The 14676-nt window shown below is 45.8% G+C and overlaps 1 long non-coding RNA gene across 1 annotated transcript in view; it reads left to right on the top strand.

Moving 5' to 3' along the window:
* LOC128851716 (uncharacterized) overlaps positions 1–4524 on the top strand; it is a 34394-nt gene extending 29870 nt beyond the window's left edge. Inside the window, exon 5 of the long non-coding RNA XR_008449124.1 lies at positions 2371–4524. This is a non-coding gene — a long non-coding RNA (uncharacterized LOC128851716). The remainder of the gene's footprint in view (positions 1–2370) is intronic.
* Positions 4525–14676: the final 10152 nt, after the last annotated feature.

Genomic DNA, 14676 nt, shown 5'->3' with positions numbered 1-14676 from the left:
GTCTTTGAAGTAGCTTGTACCCCAGTTCAGGCCAGTCTCAAGGTCTAGTGGTGTACCTCCTATGTGTCACTTCACTGGAGGCTCGGTCAACCAGTACAGTGGATCTAGTATCTGCAACAGACAGTTGATATGGATATACTGACACAGGAGGCAGCCAAGAAAAGAAATAGTGACAAATATCTTGTTTGAAAGTGCCCTTTTGGGTTAACCAAAGAATGTGAGCATAGCAGAGGTTGGTAGCAGTCTCTGCACGTCCCTACTCCAAATCTTGCTCAACACTGGTCCAACTGGATTAAGTTGCTGAGGGCTGTGTTTAGTTGATGTGTTAATGTCTCCAAGAGCAGAGGTCCCACCACCTCTCTGCACCATGCTCCAATGTCTGGCCACCCTCATGATGAAAACCCTTTTCCTAATATCTAAGTGGATTTTCCCATCTTCCATCTTGTACATATTTTCCCCTTCTCCTTCCCCTCTGCACCCCTAAGAGGAGCCTGGCTCTGTCTCCACTGTAACCTTCCATGAGTACAGAGCAAACTGGGCACTTGGCTGGTTTCTCAAAGCAAGATGAGACAAGTGAGTAGCTCTGTAAAGGTAAAGCCAGCCTGTATTCTGGGCGTGAGGAGAATGAGGTCATGCTGATGGTAACAGTACTTTGTGTTGGAGAGTTCATTATTAATTGTGTTATCTAGACTTTATTGCTCTCTTTGTGATACACTAAAAAGCTGCTGTTTAACAATGCAAAGCACTCCATCTCTGGGTTAAAGAATACCTCTGGCTTCTGTCTTTCATTAAATTTGTTCTGCTGTGTGTGCACAGCATTCCTTTCCACTTAGCCAGCCATCCTCCTAGGCTTTTAAGCAAGTCAAGCCATAAAAATATTTACATTTTTCTATAGCACTTGGTCTTTACACAGTCAAACAAGCATGGCACTCCCTAAGAAGTTGTGGGACTTGGATTCAGGGGGCGCATGCCGTCAGAAGCAGCAGCAGGCTGGCTTGCCTGCTGCCATCCCTATAACAAGGAGACCTTCTCATGCAGAAGCGTTCCTATTGTAATGAAACTTCTTTGCAGGCCCCAGAAAGAGGCAATGGGTTGGAACTACATACCTAGATGTAATTCCAAGCAGTAGATTGTTAACATTATTTTCCTTGTAGGAAAAGCTCATCTTTGTTTTAAAGATTATGTGCATTCTAGATGCTTTTGACACAGTTAAAGTCCAATGCGTAGCAAGGAGATGACAGAAGATGCCCTCTCCACTGCTTTGGGCTGTTAGGGTACTGTTAGAAGTTTGTTCTTTCCTGAGTACGTCTTGATCCTTCACCTGCTCCCCTGTACATTGTTTACATCAACCCTGCGATTGGTGGTGCAGAATCTGGCCTTTGGGGCTTATCTTGCTGAGCAAAGGTCTGTTGCTTCTACTTGCATGTTCATTGTTCCCTGTTCTTTGTACCCCAGTTTCAGAGAAATTGTGGCAGCTAAGGGAAAGGTGAGCTCAATGGGAGCAATTTAGGCTGCACCATGCATACAACCCAGGGCACGTGCTCCAGTCCACCAGCACTGCAAGCGCTTGCTGGTGCAAGGTTTTGCTGGAACTTACTGGATCCAGATGTCCCAGTTCCACTGAAATTCAGTGGTATCCTTGCTCCGGACACTCTGTCACATGCACTGTGCTGTTACAAGAGAGACTTAGGCAGCTACAGGGATTTTCCAGCATGCCTGGGCACCTCACTCCTGCTCATGTCAGTGTAAGGTAGAAGGCTTGGCGCGTTTGAAAATCCTGCTAGACGTTTACTGCAACTCTGCCCAGCCAGGCTCCTTTCCTTACTGGAATAGCCTTGGAGACAGAGGAGACAGAAATGCAGGAATCGGGCCCCCAAACTGCTGAACCGATACCTAGTTTTCCTGAAAAACAGTAAATCCTTTCCAGGTGTTGCGTAATGGAGCTTAGTTTTCTTCCTCTGTTGTAGGGCAAAACCTTGGGCTGAATTTTTATCAATTTATGTATTTTTTTATATATGTATGTACACTGCTGTAGCTAAGCACAGAACACATTACACTACCTGATGCATCCACTGAAAGTCAAGAAACCATTTCTGTAAAAGCCACAAGGTATTGTCCTGAATTACCATTGTACTGAATGATTGTATGAATTTGATTTTATGTATTCTTTCACATATGTATGTGTTTACAGATACAAAAATATGGCTCTATAGGCTCTATCATTCCTACAAGGCTCTCGTCTGTCATTTCTATAGGTACTTTATGTATGAGCCATCTACCTGTACAGTGTAGCTTGTAGGCAAGTATATATAAAGAAAAAGTGCTTGTGGGTTTTACAGAAATATTTCTTTGTTTTTTATTTTGACACAGATACATGAAGTGACTTTCCAAGACAGTCCTCCAAGGAGTACACTAAAGAGCTCTGAAGAGCTTGAAGATGGTACATACAGAGGGTCACACCTTTGAACTTCTCTTGACTGCCCTGAGACATCCCACTGAAGCTGACATTTATGTTAAATGACTTCACGCTGGTCTCATTATTGCAGTAAATACTAAATGAATCTGATGTTGAACACTTACAGTCTTACCTTTCTTGATAAATCTATGTTAATGTTACATTAATTATTCCTGACTTACAATGCTGTTGAATGTTGATAAAGGCTGAATTGCTACTTGAAATGCTGATCCTGACAGTCCTGTGGCAGGCGCTAAAATGTGATTTCCAACTCTTAAGGGAAAAGAGGGAATACATTACTACTTCTGATTAGAGGGCTTCAGAAGAAACATATTCTAGTCACATATTGTGGAGCGCTCGCCTGAATCCCTCTTGCTTTCAGTAGCCAGTGCCTTTGCACAAGACATAAAAGGAATATAAACTTCACTTTTTTATTCAAAATTTTATGGTGATTACTGATGTGGAATCAGTTCAGCGCATATGAACTGTTTCCCCTGAGAAAGTATACATGCTGCTGTGGGCATTTTCTTTGCATGTGAGAGCTGACACGTGGGACTAAAGCTTGCAAGCAAAGAGAGAGACTACTTCTCACTCGTATCACCTTCCCTGCAATTTTAGTTCTGAACTTTTTGACTCCAGACTCTCTCCTGGCCTGTTTCTGTGTACCTATCAGTTATCTTGGGTATCCCTTGTGTAGCACTGCAGCTTTCATGATGTAAAGAGTATGGGAACTGTGTAGCAAAATAGAAGACTGCCAGGACAGGCAGTGCTGAATCTCCCAGTGAATTTAGTGCAGTATTTGAAGAAAAAGGATTTGGGACAAAATTAAAAAAAGCCCCTGAGTAGTTTTAGAAGCCTCAGCCATAAATTTTTGAAAAAATCCTCTGTGATGACCTCAGGTACTGATCCTTTCACCTGGGGGTTCCTGCACAGGCAGATGCTCTGATGAACACCCACCAAAGGCTGGGTCTATTAGTACAGGGTCCTATCAGCTGTGTTCAGCTGAGGTCCTCCAAATTCCCATCTTCTCAGGTGCTGCAGGAGGAAATAAGCTGTGACATTTCTCTTTTGCTCTACCCCTCCCCAAAGTCTGAATTAACCCTTGTGGAAGCAGAAGTGGAAGAGGAAGGGAGGAGAAATACTCATGAAGTGGTGTTTTGGGGAGTGGGAGGAACCTTCTCTGCTGTCCTGCACAACCAACCAGTCGACCTTCACTGCAGGAAGAAGTGTTCCATTTCTCAGAGGGTGTTTGAGGTTTCTGTTTGTTTGTTTATTAAGAAAGCAAGCGAGCATCTGGCATATGTATGCAAACATTGATGAGTCATTTGAAATACACTCGGTGCTGCACTAGTTGAGGCTGAGACCTCCAAGCTACAAGAAGAAATGTGATGGAAGGGAGCAGGCAGACCCTGAAAGGCTGCTTTCCAAGCACAGGGAGGGGAGACAAATCTGATTTTTTCCCTCCTTTCTCTTCCCCCCTCACCACCACTCCTAGGAGCATTTCCAGCCCTCTAAAACTCCTTGGTGAGGACTTTGAAATCTGAGTTAAAATGACTCTCTTTGATGCTGCTGTGCCCTCCATAGAGAGCCCAGCGCTTGCCAGTGGGTCTCTCCAAGAAAAGCACTTTATTTCCGGCACTGCTCAGGGCCACAAATAGACTTTGTGGTGGCGTGGGAGAAGTGTGGATAGGTTCTGCTCTGTCCTTTCCGCAGTGTTAACTGGCAGCTAGATCCAGTCAAATCACTTAAAATTCATAAATATATGGGAAGTGAAGCTCTAAGAAGACTCAGATGCTTTCTGTCTTGTTTATGAGCAGCACAGCAGGCTGGGAAGCTCTGGTTGGAGCAGCGTTTGAAGGCCCATAGACGTGGGGATCCATCACAAGGATTATAGGAACTTCTGAAATTTCTTTACAAAAGGCAATTTCTTGGTATAAATTGAACGTTTAAAACTTTGGTAGTGTAACACTGAGAGAATTCCAATCCTGGGAGCAAGAACTCTTCCTGCTTTAGATTTGTTTCTGGGGAGGAGGTATAATCTAAATCTCCCAACAGGAAAAGATATTGTGTTATGCCACATACATTATCTCAATGGTAATGCGATTATATTGCGTTGGCTGTGCCAGGCATTTTCCCTCTCTAAATGAGCCCACATACTCAAAGGCTATTAGAATTAAACTGCTGTGCCATATACAAATACTTGATTTTGTTTACTATCTAGTTTTGTCTGGTCCTCCTTCTCAGGCTTTTACTTCTAGAGAGAGGAACAAGAACTGAAGCAAGCTGGTACCTGGTACATGTTAAATGGAGAGAAGACTCATGTGATCCAAGCATCTACTGAAATGCCCTCCCTCACCCGAAAAGATGAATCTCCTGATTCTTCCCTCTATCCTAATGAACTTTCATCTTCCTAACTGCTTTTTGTAGATAACTGCTAAATTACACACAAAACCGTATATGGGATGGAGAAAAGAGACTTGCTTAGGCAGTGCTTATCAGTAAAGGGTGGTCAAACAGAATTTCCTGGCTGCTACTGCAGAGAAGGCTTGGGGCATTGCATGCAGGTCCAGGACCCGTGTTTATGGAAGTAGTTTGCATTTGAGTAAGAACAACCTATTTTTATTTATTCTCACTTTAGATGCTCTGTATAGCTATAGCTTATTTCCTTTCACCTTTAGAAACAGCTGAGCCTATATTGTGTTGAACAGCATCACTGTGGCACAAACTGCATTGGCCTCAGAGGCCAATGGGTTATGTTGCACCAGTATGCATAAACACTTACAGCTGCCTCATGAAGACAAACCTTAGTGTCTGTCTTCTAGCAGCACCAGTTCCCTGTAGGAAGCTGGGTCCATCCTCGAGGATGCGAAGAAAAAACATATTTCAGTCTGTCAGGGCTCCTTTGAAGAAGTGATGCTGTGGTGGAACTTGGGTGCCTCCCAGAGATTGCTCCTGGGTGTGTTCAACCTCCCACAGGCTGGAGGACAGCTTAATTTTGTCCAACATGTTTCGTTCTTTTAAATACCATGTGTTCTAGAGTGCTGTGTGGCTGGAAGGTTAGAGCTGAAACATACAGAAGTGTGTGTGTGTGAAGCTGAGGGGCAGCACCTTCTCAACATGGTTAATGAAGAGGGAATCAGGGTGCCAAAGTGGGTCAGTGCTGCAGGGAAGAATTTTGGTGCTCCTCTTTCATTGCTGCTTGTGAGGCTGAAGGACCAACACTTGGGCAAGAGGGAGCAGATATCCAGCCCTAGAACTAGATATATAAGAGATGAATGCAATGGTTGAAGAACAGGTGAATTTTTCTGCAGATGGCAGTGGTTGCTGAAAGAGTCACAAAGCTTCCAACAAAGAGTGCGTCTGCAGAGAGGATCTATGTTTCTGCATCCAGGCTGGTGTGATAATTAATCTTTTGTGATTCTGACAGGTGCCTGCAGAGAAGCAGAAGCAAAAGATCATGGTCTGACAGTGATTAATAAATCTTTAGTTGTCAGGCTAAGACTTTTGGAAGTGGGTAAATAAGCTGTAGGCCAGGCTGTCGACTGAGTCTGAGGAAAACACAGAGGATTACAACATGGGAGGAGCTGGGGTTCAACATTCATTTACTATGTTTTGTTACTTGTCTGAAACCACCCTGTTCATGCAACAGAAGGAGAAATGGGTGTAGAATCGCTGAAAAAAAGCTCTGCCTCAAGCCTTGCTTATACTGGAAAAGTGGCAAAAGACACATCTGACCCCAGTCTATGTTGCCCTGGCATCTTTGCAGGGTATCGAGGAAGCTGTACAACGACTGTACAATGGCTGCAGTTTACTACCACAGGACACTGCAGCACTATGAAGGAGGGAAACATAACTCTTGCTGTATATACTCACAGCTGTGGACAGTTTTAAGGTAACTGAAGGCTCTGCTGTGCTGGGTGGTCTGCTGGAGAAAGTCCCTGTAGCCACTGAATGCTGGGCATTCCCTGCCAGGTGCCATGGATGCTGTGGCCACCAGCTGAGCCATGTGCCTGGGGCGAAGGGCAAGGCGTGGCTTGCTGCATGGGAACTGCCTGTGGGCTGCTGATTGCCTACTGGGCACCTTCCCCACAGGTGTAGGCTCCTGCTCCCTCTCTCCTTGCCCCGGTGTCTGCTGTGAGGTGGCTGGGGATTGTGGGAGACTCTTGGAGAGATCCTCATGCCCCACAGAGTGGGTAGCAGGCAGGACTAGAGCTGCCCAGGGCAGCATGTGGGGTCAGAGGCTACCAGGGAAAGCTTGACCTCTTGTGCTGCTGCCTTTTGAGGGGCGGTAGTGCTTATCACGCTGTTTCATCTGCAGGCTATGTCATAGTGTTGCTTCCGCTGCAGCTCCCAGGCTGATCCCTGCAGGGGATGGGGACAGCACTGTCAGACCTGAGCAGCAATGCCATACCCTGGCAGCACTTGGATGTGAGCTGGAGTGGAGATGTTTGGACTGGAGCAGCTCTGGACATGCTTGGGAGTGGGTTAACAGCTGCCTGCAGAGGCTGAGAGCCAAATCGGGAGGCAACGGGCAAGTTCTAGCACCTCCAGCGCTAGGCAGCAGCTGAACTGCAGTAGGGAGCAGCAAACTGCAGTTTTTAACTAGTGTGACCAAATTCTGCCAAAGCCTTGCATAAGATGCCCATAGTATCTGCAGGTTTTGGTTTTGTTTTAATGGTGGCAACCTTTAGTGACTTGCATTCTCCTTGGGTAAGATGGGGCTACTCATGCTCAACCCTGTTTTGCAAGGAGAGCTGCTATCTTTGGGTGAATGTTCCTGTAGACAACCACAATATTTAACATATAGCATTGCTCTCTGGCTCTGCCTATTTCTCACATCAGTTTCCAAGCTTTTTAATGCATGTAGCTTGGGTCTGAGATGTTTGTGAGTTTTTAGAAGAGGGATTTGCCCACGAGTAAATCTGGGAAAAGAGGAAGGCTGTCAGCCCTCATTGACCTTAATTAGTGTGGCATGAAAAGGGAGAGGGCTGCACACATCTCTTTACCTCGAGCATCCAGCACTGCATAGGACCCACTGCTCAGCACTGTCCTTGCAACAAGCATTGAAGTATTACAGTTGCATATGGCCATCCTACGTTGATTTTCTTCTCAGTGTCTGAATGGAAGTGCTTTAATCCTTTCAGCTCTTGGTATGAGAAGCTGTTGACAACTGACCATCATCTTTATCCCATGGAGAGGGGATGCAACACTGGACCAGATGGTCACCAACACAAGTGACGTCAAGGTCAGAGGCAGCCTGGGCTGCACTGATCACGCACTGGTGGAGTTCAAGGTCCTGAGGGATATGGGACAGGTGAAGAGTATAGACAGGGCCCTAAATTTTAGGAAAGCAAACTGCCAGCTCTTTAAGGGCTTAATCAATTTCCTCCTGGGAAATGGTTGTTCAGGACAAGGGAGCAGAATGGAGTTGGCTACTATTTAAGGATACTTTCCATAAAGCACAAGAGTGCTCAGACCCCAGATGAAGGAAATCAGGCAGGGAAGGTTGGAACTGAATGATGTTTAAGGTCCAACCCAAACCATTCTATGATTCTATCATGAGCATCACAGTCTGATCCTGCTCTCCTGCCTGCCTGCGTTGGGGGCTCTCTTGGGCCTGATGCAGCTCTCCTCCAGCTCCACAGCTCTTGGTTTCAGTCCTAAAGTGTTTTATTTTGTTTGCCGGACATTTCCTCTGGTACTCATGTTGTCATTCATTGTGACTAGTGCTGCCCCATTTCTTCTCCAGAGTAACACAAAGCAAACCAGCCTTCCCAAATCCCAATCCTCCCTGGCAGGACCTAATGCCCACAGTGGCATCCAGCCCGCACCATCAAGGGGCTGCTCAAAATCTTCCAGGACTGAGCTCCATGTCATGAAGATACGGCGCCACATTCTTGGGCTGATGTAAACTGGTTTAGCTCCATTGATGTCAATCCAGCCTGTACAAGCTGAAAAAATGGCTTAGGGTAAACAAATCATTCTGCTGAAATGTAGCCAGCTCTGAAGCATACCTGTCCCATGGTGATGCTGAGAAGTGAAGGTTGATTCCACTCTTTTTGGCTGATAATAAAATGAGCAGCAAATGTGGCATGAAAGAAAGGCTGCAGTGTGATGCATGAGTTACTTTACCCACTCCAAAATGTTACTCATTCTGGGGAGAGATGCAGCAGCTCTTTAGCAGAGTGTAGTTCAGGTGCCAGAGGTGGTCCTGTTATTTATACAGCTCCATAAATGAACTCAGTGCTTTGCAAAATAACAGCCCTTCCTTGAGCAGTGTCCAATGCAACTTGCTCTGGAGCAAAACTGGACTGGGTTGCTGGGCTGCAAGGAAAGTCCCGGCCTCTCTGAGGGCTGGAGGAACAACCCTACAAGAAAGACAGCATGATGTCACCAGTGGGGCCACAAATGCATGACAGTGCATGAGAAAGGAGACAGGTAAGTGCTAGGTAGGGGGAAGAAGTTACCCGTAATGTAGCTCTATCCCTTTAAAGCCTCTTTCCTTTCTGTCTTCTGTGGCTTTGCAAAACATGTCCAGAGGACAAATCTCATCTTGCCTTTTGCTTTTTTGCAGGAAAGGTGAGGATAAGAAGAATTGCTCCATCTTGCAGCTACAGACATAAGTCATGGAGGTTAAAGGCCAGACCTGAAACAGATTTAGGCCTTTGCAAAATGAGATACCCCAAGACAGGTTTCCTGATGGGGCCAGAGACGGCATGGCTGACAGCTGTCCCAAAGGGACCTGCTTTACTGCAGGATGATGCTGCCTGGGAAAGTCACATTTCTGTTACTAGAGCTAAGGTAACACTTTTCAGATTCCCCTAGATTCAAGGTCACATTTGACATCTGGTCACATTTGTCTTTTGTCTTTCTTTTTTTTTTTTTTTTTTTTTTTTAATTGAAACTCCCTCTTTTCTCAGGGGAAATTCAACTTGTGGGTGCCAGGAGGTTTTCTCACAGTTAGGGGTAGGGCTGCAGGACCACGGGCTCCAAACTCTACACCAAAAGGGAGAAGAAGGTGAAGCAAGAGGAAGGCAGGGTACTAGGCATTGAGAATCTGGTCTTTCCCCAGGATTGTTCGTGTATGCAATCACAGAGTATTTCCAATGTTAGATACATCCTCAACCATGCTAGCTGATGGGGCAGGAGCAAGCACTGCCAGCGCTCCAAAGCTGCACACTGGAAAGGGCTGTCATGATCTGAAAGTCGAGTTTATTAACTCCAGATTTGTACAGTGTAGCTGGCACGCCAACAGTACCATCTGAACACAAAGAGCCTCTTGCAGATATAAATCAGGGGAAAGCATCTCCAAAGGCTCCTGCTAACCTGAGTCACACACAGCTGCTGTGCCAAGTGCCAGCTGCTGAAAGGCAGTGGGCCCGCAGCTTAGTCACGGGCACCAAGCTCAGGGGGCATTACTGACTACCTGGTAAGGAAAATCACTAAGATTGGCCCCTGATTTGCTGACTACAGGGAACAGATGCCTTAAAACGGTGGGCTTGCCCCTTATTTATAGGCAAAGGGAGGTTGGGCCAGCTGGTCAGTCAAGAGAGGGAAAGGAGCATGTGAGTTTTAGGTCTTGTGGTGGCTCAGTTGAAGACAGGCCTTTGAGAGTAGTAGTGGGATTTGCCCCTGAAGAAGGAAGTAGGGCAATAGCTATTGCCATCTCAACTATCATGACTGTGTCTGCCTGTTTTGAGTTGTCAAGGACTACCTTTACTATCTCATTTTCTCTGTAGGAACAGATGGAAAGGTTACATCCTAACACTGTCTTGTGCTGTTCCTCAGTTGGAAACAACCATCCCTGGAGATGAGCCAGTAGGGTAAAATGTGTGTACACCCGTTGTCTGTTTTGGCACAGCATAAGCCTTCCTGTGACAAAGGGCCAGAGTCGGAGTCTCCCAGGACATTCCTGCAGTGGGCTTGCACTTGCCCTGCTGGATGGGGGCTTGAAGCTCTTCTAGCCGTACTTGGAGGAGAGCCCTCCATTTTGTACTATTTCCTTAAGAAAGGAGAGGGTCAGATGCAGCAATAACATCTGACAAGTTTAGAAGTGACCCTCTTATTGTGCTCCTCCTGTGACACTCTCACACTTCAGTTCTCCTGCAAATGCTGCTTGAGCTCGTTAGCAAGTGCAAATTGCCTGGGATTTAATGAGTAATTATAACACTATTTTCTTAATGGGGAAAGACCATTCCTGGTGACTGACCTTAGGTCAAAATTTGAACTGGAACTTTGAAAACAAAGGTTTTTTTTTTTCCTCTCAAAATGGTGCTATAAGCTAGTTCCTCAGTCTGGTGCTCAGGTAAAGGAGTCTAAGACTGTTGAGCACTGAACAAATTTTCTTGCTGCTGCTGAATACTGTATGAGTCTGTCCTGAACTTCCTGGGTTTCATCTCCTTTTTAATAACTGATTATCTTGAACCTTCCCACTTTGCCTGGAGCATAAACCCTTCATGGGGCACTTTCCCGTTTGTGTGTTTTTCCCTGGGTAGATCATGGTATTAATCTTTGGTTGAGACCTTGTTAGTGTTTCTGCAGAGTAAATAGAGTTATCAACTATACTCAGAACTTAAAATTCAAGTGAGAGTGGGTGTAAGGATGTGCATAGCGGAGAGACGCAGAATAAAAGTTCAGGTTTTTTCTTTTTTTTTCCGTGTGTGTTTGGCAGGATAAACCTTCCAAAAATATGAAGACTTTGCCACATGTTTTCTCTAACTGGCCAAGTAAAACATGATGTTTTAAATATAAAAAATATTATGTTTTATGTTCAGGGTCAGAGAAGCAACTCAGGCTCTGGGCTTAGCATTTTTAGTTCCTCACAATAGCTTCTGCTGAATGATAATGTTTAAAACTATGCATGTGGGGGGCCAGATCCTGACTCCCATTGCATCTGCTCTGCATCACCACAAAAAATGCAAAGCAGGCAGAAAAGTTAGCTTAGCTGGATTGCTGCAGATTACCCTGACCCAGTTTGTCAGCTGTGGTACAGGAGGCTGGGTCCTGTGGCCAGAACGTGGCAGGAGGAAGAGAATTTGTTGTGCTACTCATGTTTGGGTACGTGTTGAGTTGTGCATATCCCCCCATTAGCACCTCAAGGGTGAGGTGGTTCTTAGCTACTTTTGCAAAAGAGCGCTGGTGCTTGGCAGCAGCCAAACCTATGGCTTTGACTGTGTTCTGGATATATGTGCCCTTGCCGTATGAGAAAAGCATGCATTACATAAAGCACAGCATTTACAGCTTTCTCATGTGTAATTTTCTTGATGCAGATTTCTGAGAGTGTTTTGTTGCTCAATAGTGATCTAGAGCACAGACAGCAGCTGGGACAATTCCTGATGTAGTCTTCCCAGTGACTGAGCCTGGGTACAACACTACGTGTTTGTTGTGTTTCCTGGAATATATTTTCCTTCAAGCAACAAGCATGAGTGTCTGCTGTATTGGAGGGCCACCCTGATGTCTAACTCAGTGCTGGGTGCTACAATCAGTGGAAACTTTATCTGCATGTAAAGGGAGAAAAACTAGAGTGGCCTGAGGCTATTCATAGAGCATGCTGTGTTTGAGTAACACAGCTTTTTCCTTTAAAGATGCTGAATAGATTGGTTTATACAGCAATTTACACTGTTTAAAATTGATATCTTGTTTTAACAATGATTCAGTCTTGGCTAGTTTATTTTAAAAAAAGCTTCTGCAATGAGTTTACCCATGATTATCCACCTCTGGAATTCCAGCTTTGCCTATTCTCCATTTTCTCACAAATCAACAATACCCTTGAGCTTTCCTCAGAGGCATGAATCCTGAAACAGAGAACAAAGAGGAAATTTCAGTTTTCATTACAATGTAATATCAAAAAGCGTACTTCATTCTTTTGTAAGGATGGGGAAAAGATTGAAAACATGAGCAGAATACACTCCATGGGCTCAGAAACTGGAAAGCAATGAATAAAACAGTCAAAATTAATTGCATTTTTTTGTTTGCTTGAGTTTTCTGTTTTGTAAATTAGCATCAAGATTTCAGAGGCCTCATTCACACATTTGGACTCGATGATGGACTCATGTTGGACTTGATGATCCAGTGGGTCCTTTCCAACCTAGTGATTCTATGATTTATCCTTAGAAAAGGGCAATGCTGGGATCCTATTGAATACTGCAGGATGGCTGCTGCAGTTTGTTTTCCCTGATCATTACTGCCTCAATCTACCCAAGGTCCTTCTCTTTCTATATCAATCCAATTTCTCTTTGCCTTCATTTAGTGAAGCCTGGAGAACTTGTCTGTGTGGAGAAGCTCCCTATGAGTTTGCTTGTGTTACTTGTGCTTGTGTGACCCAGAAGAGCTTGCAGCTTGCAGGGGGGGTGCCTAGTGACTGTGCCTTTCCTAGGTATTCCCCATCCTGTCTGCTCTGAGAACTGATTGCTGCAGGATATCAAGCAATATCTTGGTGATCTCAAGATGCGTCAATAAGAAAAAGAAGCTCTATGTGCTCTGGAGGAAAGGACAGGCATCTTGGGTGGACTACAGGGACGAAGTGAGATCGTGCAGGGAAAAAATCAGGAGGGCCAAGGCCCAACTAGAATTAAAACTCGCTAAGTCTGTGAAAGACAACAAAAAGTCTTTCTACAAGTACATTAACAGGAAAAGGAGGACGAGGGAGAATATCCAGTCTCTAGTGGATGCAGAAGGAATAACAGTGACAGGGGATAAGGACAAGGCTGAGGTACTTAATGCCTTCTTCGCCTCAGTCTTTAATAGCAAAGAAAGTTGTTCCTTCTGTTTACAAATCCAAGAGTTAGAGGGGCAGATTGAGGCTCCCGTGATCCAAGAGGAGGCGGTTAGAGACTTGCTTGCCCAGCTAGACGTCCACAAGTCTATGGGGCCGGATGGGATCCACCCAAGAGTATTGAAGGAACTGGCGGATGTCCTTTCCAAACCCCTATCCATCATCTTCCAGAGGTCCTGGCTGACTGGGGAAGTTCCACTAGACTGGAGGCTGGCTGATGTTGTGCCCATATACAAGAAGGGTTGCAGAGAGGATCCGGGGAACTACAGGCCTGTCAGTCTCACCTCAGTGCCAGGGAAAGTCATGGAACAGGTAATCTTGAGTGCTATCATGAAGCACACGCAAGAGAACCGGGTGATCAGGCCCAGTCAACATGGGTTTACAAAAGGCAGATCTTGCCAAACTAACCTGATCACCTTCTATGACAAAATCACTCAACTACTGGATGGGGGAAAGGCTGTGGATGTAGTCTTCTTGGACTTCAGTAAAGCCTTTGACACAGTTTCTCACAGCATTCTGCTGCAGAAACTGTCAGCCTCTGGCCTGGACAGGCGCACACTCTCCTGGGTTGAAAACTGGTTGGATGGCCGGGCCCAGAGAGTGGTGGTCAATGGAGTTAACTCCAGCTGGAGGCCAGTCACAAGTGGAGTTCCTCAGGGCTCAGTACTGGGTCCAGCTCTGTTCAATGTCTTTATCAATGACCTGGATGAAGGCATCGAGTGCACCCTTAGCAAGTTTGCAGATGACACTAAGCTGGGAGGAAGTGTCGACTTGCTGGAGGGTAGGGAGGCTCTGCAAAGGGATCTGAACAGGCTGGACTGCTGGGCCGAGACCAATGGGATGAGGTTTAACAAGACCAAATGCCGGGTCCTGCACTTGGGGCACAACAACCCTATGCAGCGCTACAGACTGGGGGAAGAATGGCTGGAGAGCTGCACAGAAGAGAAGGACCTGGGGGTGCTGGTTGACAGCCGACTGAACATGAGCCAGCAGTGTGCCCAGGTGGCCAAGAAGGCCAATGGCATCTTGGCTTGTATCAGAAATGGGGTCACCAGCAGGTCCAGGGAGGTTATTCTCCCTCTGTACTCAGCACTGGTGAGACCGCATCTTGAGTACTGTGTTCAGTTCTGGGCCCCTCACCACAAGAAGGATGTTGAGGCTCTGGAGCGTGTCCAGAGAAGAGCAACAAAGCTGGTGAGGGGGCTGGAGAACAAGTCTTATGAGGAGCGGCTGAGAGAGCTGGGGTTGTTTAGCCTTGAGAAGAGGAGGCTGAGGGGAGACCTTATTACTCTCTACAACTACCTGAAAGGAGGTTGTGGAGAGGAGGGAGCTGGCCTCTTCTCCCAAGTGACAGGGGACAGGACTAGAGGGAATGGCCTGAAGCTCCGTCAGGGGAGGTTCAGGTTGGATATCAGAAAAAAATTCTTCACAGTAAGAGTCATTGGGT

The sequence above is a fragment of the Cuculus canorus genome, chromosome 3, assembly GCF_017976375.1.
Source record: "Cuculus canorus isolate bCucCan1 chromosome 3, bCucCan1.pri, whole genome shotgun sequence".
NCBI classification, from domain to species: domain Eukaryota; kingdom Metazoa; phylum Chordata; class Aves; order Cuculiformes; family Cuculidae; genus Cuculus; species Cuculus canorus.
Note: the sequence above shows the minus strand (reverse complement) of the source record. Positions and strands in the feature narration are given on the sequence as shown.